Genomic DNA, 7,713 nt, shown 5'->3' with positions numbered 1-7,713 from the left:
TTGCATGGTGTACTTTCTGTGATGTCGTCCACGGGGTGATGGATTAAGGCTTCCCCTGAAAGTCCCGTGGACACGCAACTGCTCTGGGGACTAGGGCTTGGCACCAAAGCATTATCTGTGACGACTAACAGCTCCTACCTTGCTTTCTCCCTAGCTTGCTGCATAGTTGCTTTTATTTTGGCGTTTGTTATCCGTCTCTCCTCTGCAAGTTCTTCTTTTAGCATGGCCATCATTTTTGAAATATTTTCTTTTCTTCATTTCTTGTAAGTGTCGGTGTTTTGTTCGAATCTGACCTTCCACGGCCTCAAACCCTTGCTACGTGTGCAACCAGTGTGCTCCTTGTTTCTCAGTGCCAATGTTAGCTCATTGTTCTTCCTGTCTGCCAAGAAAGAGCCTTGGGAACACTGGGCGTGGGCATCTCTAATCTTCTACATGACTTTCAGTTCTCGTTCGCTTTTGAAGCATAAGCTTCCATCAGTCGCAAGAGTCGCCCCTCTCCCATAGAGGTAGTTCTTCGCTCGTGGAATCCACTCAACCATCATAGGTGTGACACCGCCTTTAGTTATGTCTTCTTCCATCTTCTTCCACTGGTCAAGTTTCCTAACGTCCCCGCATGAGCCATTCTGTAGGGCTATAAGTTCTTCTGGGAGTTGACCTTGTTTGTTTGCTTCACTTATCTTTTTTGCTTCATCCGAATCCCTGTATTCCACAAAATCATTCCAAAAATCTTTCACCATTGGATAATCATCCCAGTCCGGCGTTCAAACCTTGAAGTGATAATCTCTGTACAATTTTACCCATAAAATTCTTAAAAATTCTACCCATTATGACTAGGGCCTGATGCTTCACTATGGTCATGTTGCATCCTTCAGGGTATTCGGACTTTAGCAACAACTTATCCCATATGAAATCCTTGATGCTATCGGGAACTGCCCACTTATCACCTCGTTTGCCTCTCCAAGTTCTGTAAGTGATTGCGATGTGGTCCTTTACGAGACACCCGCATGCTGTCATGAATGGCCCGAGTACTTGTAGAGGTTTTATGGGCTCCCCGCCTGAATCGACCTTCGTGATGACAAAACGTCCCTTAGGCATCTTGCTGGGACCTCAACCATGCCTTGGTCTTCGGACGACTGACCATCCTGCGCTGCATCAGTGGTCGGAGATGAGAGCGTATCAGTTCAGACCCTGCGAAGCATTAGCGTCAGGTTGAGGTATGCACTCGGGTTTCGCTCATGAGCATCATTCGAGACTGTATCCTGGTCAAAGGAGGGGCCTTGTATCTGGGGGCACGTTCGTGGGCGGGGACTTGATTTTGTGCATGCCATTCCTACATAAAAATTTCATCTATTCAAATTTGTTGCAACATCGACATTAGCATGTAGGAAAAAATAGATGTATAGGGCCATATAGAGGTGTATTATGTGCTAGGTTTTTTGTTTTATCTTGGCAAAATAAATTAACGCATGTAGGAAAAAAAATAGATGTATGGGGCAGGTGATCCAGACCTTAAAATCATGTCCGATCCTTTTTGTTTCCTTCGATGGAAATTGTGGTGGTTTTATGATATATCTTATTATCAAACAATGGTTGTGATGAACAGAATTTGATGCAATCTAGTCCTTTAGCTAGATTTGAAATACAAAAACTTTTGAAAGACTTTTCATTCTTGAATGTTGTGGATTCTTCATTTTGGACATGGTAGTTTGTTTCAAACTGCATTCAGCAACTGTGGCAAAAAACCATGTGGACTATATGATGGAAGAAAGAGTTAGGCTCCTTTTGGTGTTCCTTTCTAGACAACACAACTCGTGAGATCGCTTTGATGAAAGAAAATTAGAGGTAGGTTTAATGGTTAGTTAGCACGGACTTGTTGCAATATTTTGCTAAACAGAGAAAATATTAGCATTGACAGTGCACAAATGGAAGACACTCTAGTTGTTCCATACTATGTTTAGTGTTTATGCCTGTTGTGGCCATGAATAATTGGACCTTGATGATGCGGTGAGATAGAGATGATGGTGGATGGAAATCGGAATATGAGATGAGCTACGCCAAGAAAGAAAAGAAACCCAAAAAAAACATTCTCATCCAAAATGAGAAAATAGTCATATTTTCCTCCCTCAGTGCACTGCATTTGGTTGCAGAAATGGTAAGCTAAATCTATCCAATTAGTAATATGTAAGAATCAATAGGTGTTGTATTACATTGACTAAAAAATATAGTTTATTTACAACATAATTGAATGCATTTAGTATCTTGATAATGGATAAAAAAATCATTGGAATTACACTAAAGTCTCAAAAGTTTGAATTCTCCAAATAATAGAGAAGCTACGCTACAAGGATGTCCCCTTGATAGTGCAAACAACACACTGAGCCCTGTAATTTTTTCAATTTCAATGTAACAATGAGACAATAATATTTAATGGAAACATAAACATACATCGATTACATGTAACCTCATCATGATCCGAGATAGCATAAAACTAATTATCATGGATCTTTTCGATGGTCCATGCCCATCCTGATGAGCCTATGGCTCCTTCGGATACGATCAATATCGCCAAATATCTTCAAATCATACAAGGTCCAGTTACAAGAATGACAATTAGACCACCAGGTGAACTCGTTTCTTGCTATTTATGTTTCCTTGGATGGATTACTAATAAATTCTTATGATATTTATTACTTAGGAACATGGGAGAAGCACTACAACCTTACCCGGATATCGGCCATGAGGAAGTGTTCGATGCCACTGCCACGGAGGATTATTGGACCCTCATTGTGCAGCGAGTGTTAAATACTCAAATGGAGCAAGCGGAACAGCTACAACGCCACAATTTGTTGCAGATGTTCCTCATAGTTTAGGATTATTGTGTTTGAGTCATTATTGATGGAGGAAGCTGCAACAACTTGGTAAGTTCAGATATGATCAAGAAGCTTGCCTTGCCGACAAGACACCATCCTCACCCTTATCATATTCAATGGTTCAACAACAGTGGTAAGGTGAAGGTAATGCAAACAGCTAGGGTGCATTTTTCTATTGGTTTATACCATGATTGTGCTGATTTTGATGTAGTGCCCATGCAAGCATGTTCACATTTGTTAGGACGACCATGGGAGTTTGGTACTGATGCAACACATAATGGTAGAAGTAATAAGTACACGCTCTGCCTTTAACCACTGCTAAAATTGTGAAATATGAACAAGAGATAGCTGAAAATAAGAGAAAAGAGTTGGAGATTGAATCTGAAAATCAGCGAGTAGCGAAAAAAGTTTTTCCACCCAAAAAGGAGAAAGCAAAAACAACTTCTAAGTCCGATGAAATTAGACTTAAAGAGTGTGTTATGTTTGCTACTAAATCTGATCTTGCTGAAATTTATGCTAATAAGAGGCCTTAGTTTCACTCGAGAATAACCTTTTGCAGGAGTTTTTGGATGTATTTCCAGCTAAAGTTCCCCTGGGATTACCACCAATTCGAGGGATAGAACATCAAATTGATTTGATTCCGGGAGCAATTTTTCCAAACCGTGCTGCATATAGGACCAACTCGGAAGAGACTAAGGAAATTTAACGACAAGTTCAAGACCTTTTGGATCGTGGGTACGTACGAGAAAGTCTTAGTCCTTGTGCTATTCCTGTTCTTTTGGTTCCTAAGAAAGACGGTAGTTGTCGTATGTGTGTTGATTATAGAGCCATTAATAATTTTATTATAAGATATCATCACCATATCCCTAGGTTAGATGATATGCTTGATGAGTTTAGTGGTTCTATAATTTTCACTAAAATTGGCTTGCGAAGTGGATACCACCAAATTAGGATGAAACTTGGAGATGAATGAAAATATGCGTTTAAAACTAAGTTTGGTTTGTATGAGTGGTTAGTAATGCTTCTTGGGTTAACTAATGCACCTAGTACTTTTCATGCGATTGATGAACGAAGTTTTATGTTGTTTTATTGGGACATTTATGGTGGTTTACTTTGATGACATCTTGATTTACAGCAAGTCATATGAACTACACTTTGATCACTTACGTGCTATTTTTAACGCTTTGAGAGATGCACGCTTGTTTGGTAACCTCAAAAAGTGATTCTTTTGTATGGATCGAGTTTCTTTTCTTATCTATGTTGTTACTCCATAGGGAATAGAGGTGGATGAAGCAAAAATTAAAGCCATAAAGAGCTGGCCAACCTCTGAGACTGCTACTCAAGTGAGAAGGTTTCATGGTCTTGCGGGTTTCTATCGGCGATGAATTGACAAATAAATAAGTAGTTTTCAAATGGAGACATACACGAGAACAAGCATTCAAGTTGTTGAAAGAAAAGCTCACCCATGCTCCAACTCCCTGATTTTGGTAAGACATTTGAACTAGAATGTGATGCTAGTGGTATTGAAATTGGAGGTGTGCTAATTCCAGAAGGTAAACCTATTGCTTATTTTAGTGAGAAATTAAGTGGGCTAAGTCTGAATATTCCACTTATGATAAAGAATTATATACTTTAGTTCTTATGCTTGAAACTTAGCAATATTATCTATGGCCAAAAGAATTTGTTATACATTCTGATCATGAATCGTTGAAACATATTAGGAGTCAAGCTAAATTGAATAAACAAAATGCTAAATGGGTCAAATTTATTAAGTCTTTTCCATATGTCATAAAACATAAGAAAGGAAAGGACAATGTGATTGCTGATGCACTTTCTAAGCGTTATACCTTGTTATCTCAACTTGATCATAAGATTTTTGGTTTAGAGACCATTAAGGACTTATATGCTACTGATTTGGATTTTAAAGAAGTGCTTGAACATTGTAAAGAAGGGAAAACATGGAATAAATATGTGCTGAATGAAGGATTGCTCTATCGTGCTAACAAGCTATGCATTCCAGCTAGCTCTATTCGTCTTTTGTTGTTATAGGAGGCACATGAAGGAGGATCGATGGCACATTTTAGGCAAAGAAGACTAAAGATGTGCTGGCCGTCCACTTCTTTTGGCCAAAGATGAGACGAGATATCGAATCTACGTGTCTCGATGCACCACTTGTATTAAAGCTAAGTCTCGCTTCCTGTTTCTAGTGCATCATGGGAGGATATTTCTATGGATTTGTTTTAGGACTGCCTAGGACAATGAGGGGAAGGGATAGCATATTTGTAGTTGTGGATAGATTTTCTAAAATAGCACATTTTATACCTTGTCACAAGAGCGATGATGCTACAAATATAGCTGATTTATTTTCCAGGGAAATCGTTTGACTACATGGAGTGCCTAATACTATCGTCTCAGATTGTGACACAAAGTTTTTGAGTCACTTTGGAATAAATCTGGGACGAAGCTGTTGTTTTCTACTACGTGTCATTCCCAGACTGACGGTTGTCGGTGATCTGGGAACCAGGTGTTCCCGAGTCCCGATGTCAGGATAGCACAATGCCACATGGCTCCCTCCCTCGGGGACCATCTCCCCGAGGACCCGAGAAAAGACAGTCTAGGAGGGGTGCTCGGGGCCGTGAACAGTTGGTCCCCGAGTACCTAGAGTTCCCCGAGGACCCGAGAAGAGCCAGTTCTGGGAGGGGTGCTTGGGGCCATGAAGAGTTGGCCCTCGAGTACCCGAAGTTCCCTGAGGACCCGAGAAGAGCCAGTTCCGGGAGGGGTGCTCGGGGCCATGAAGAGACGAGTCCGGGAGAGGGTTCTTGGAGCCAAGAACAGTTGGTCCCTGAGTACCCAGAGTTCCCTGAGTACCTAAGAAGCCCCTTGCCAGTGGACCCCATAAGGGCTCAGGGGTGAGGTGTCAATCGATGGGAGGCCCGATGCTGCATTCAAGAGGGGGCGTGGCCTGTCACGTCCAACCACTCCCCCCACGCCTGTCGTACTGAGTACGTCAGTCCCTGCCACCGCCTGACAGGGAGGCGTGGGGACATTTAATGCGACGGGTCCCATCGCATGTCACCCTGCGGGGCCCATAAAGGAAACGGCTTGAAAATATCGTCACTGGGCTCGAGGCGTATCGCCTGCCACCCTGCTGTGTCAGATCTGCTCTGACTGAACGGGCATGCGATGGTGTTCGACGGCTACCCGGTGGGCCCCCCTGCACCTGCTAAAGTTGGGCGTAATGTGCGACGAGACCAGCCAAATGGCGCATTTTCAACCCCTGTAACATCAAAATGTAGATCCATAATGGTTGCTTTCCATTTATGGCTTACGGGAACTCGTGCCCCCGTTCTAGACACGCCGAGCCTCCCCTGGTAGGATAAAAGGGGGGGGGGAGCACTTCGTAGAAAAAAAAGCTTTCGACAAGGCTAAGTTGGAGCGGATTCGAAGCAAGAAGCAGGACCGAAGCTCAAGACTTAGACAAAAAACCTTGTAGCACAGAGATCCAGAGAAAGGCATTCCAAGAACATTAATAGCACACCAGACACACAGGAGTAGGGTATTACGCTCCGTGCGGCCCGAACCTGTCTAAAATCCCTTGTGCATTTACTCTCACTAGCCGACGATCATCCGTCCCGCCTAGATCTCATACATTCGCATTAAATCCACGTACGAGGTAGATCCAGAATCAACCCCCTGGCCGAATCTCAAAGTGGTCCCTCAGGATCCCCGCTTGTGGTGTTAATCCACCGAAAGCTGGCGCTCCATTTAGGGGGATTGCATCCCTGAATCTGCCTTGTTTTCTGCAGGAAAAATGGCGGGCGGACATCGTCTTCAGCGCACTGGCTCAAACTCAAGCGAAGAAGTGGAACACGTGGCCCAGGAGGCCCCAGCTCCTGCTGTTCCTCAGCAGCAACAGCAGTCGGCCCGTACGGCACCTCCCTACATCGGGGATAACGGTGCTGGGCCCAGCAAGGCCGCCGCCACCGCAGGCGGGCCGCCAAACCCTCAGCAAGCTGCAAAAGTCCCTGCTGCAAGATCGACGTCCGGACAGCGCCGGGAGTCGTTACGGCATAGACTCACCGTCGGTGACGCCAGCCCTAGGAGTACTTTGCTCGCGGCACAAGCACTCCTTAGGCACCCGCCTGTCCAGGCAGCGGGGAAAACCCCGGAGGGCCGTTGGCTGCAGGAGGTGGCCGCTTTGGTGGGCACGGCTCACCGGCAAGTACTTGCCGAAAGTTCCCGCGCCACCTCCCACCGCGGTGCAACAAGAGCCGGACCATATTCGGGTGGCGGCAGAACCAGTCGGGAGGGCTCCTGATGGAGTGCTGCCCCCCTGGTCACAACAGGAGCTTAGGACCTCCGCTTGCACCTCACTGAGCGGAGGGCTGTCAACGATGCACGCGTCACTCTCGAGCGCCACCGGGAGTCCCAGCGCGAGGCCGAGGCAGAGGACGAGGTTTCCTCTATACCGGCCCGCGACCACCGGGGTTCCCCAGCGCGCTGACGTTTGCCCCCCAAGGGCACTACTGGCGCCGTGGGATACGGCACGAGCTGCTGTGCATTCACCAGCGAGCTCCGCCGGGTCAACTAGCCCATGAAGTTCCGGCCAGAACTACCGGAGAAGTACGACGGGTCCATCAACTCCATTGAGTTCCTCCAAATCTACACCACCACCGTCCAAGCGGCGGGCGGGAATGAAAAGGTGATGGCCAACTACTTCCACGTGGCCTTGAGGGGCTCTACCCGCTCCTAGCTTATGAACTTACCTCCAGGATCTATTTGCTCTTGGGATGATCTGTGCCACCAATTTGTGGCTAATTTTTAGGGCACTTTCGTGTGCCCC

The sequence above is a fragment of the Phragmites australis genome, chromosome 8 (assembly GCF_958298935.1).
Source record: "Phragmites australis chromosome 8, lpPhrAust1.1, whole genome shotgun sequence".
Lineage (NCBI taxonomy): Eukaryota > Viridiplantae > Streptophyta > Magnoliopsida > Poales > Poaceae > Phragmites > Phragmites australis.
Note: the sequence above shows the minus strand (reverse complement) of the source record.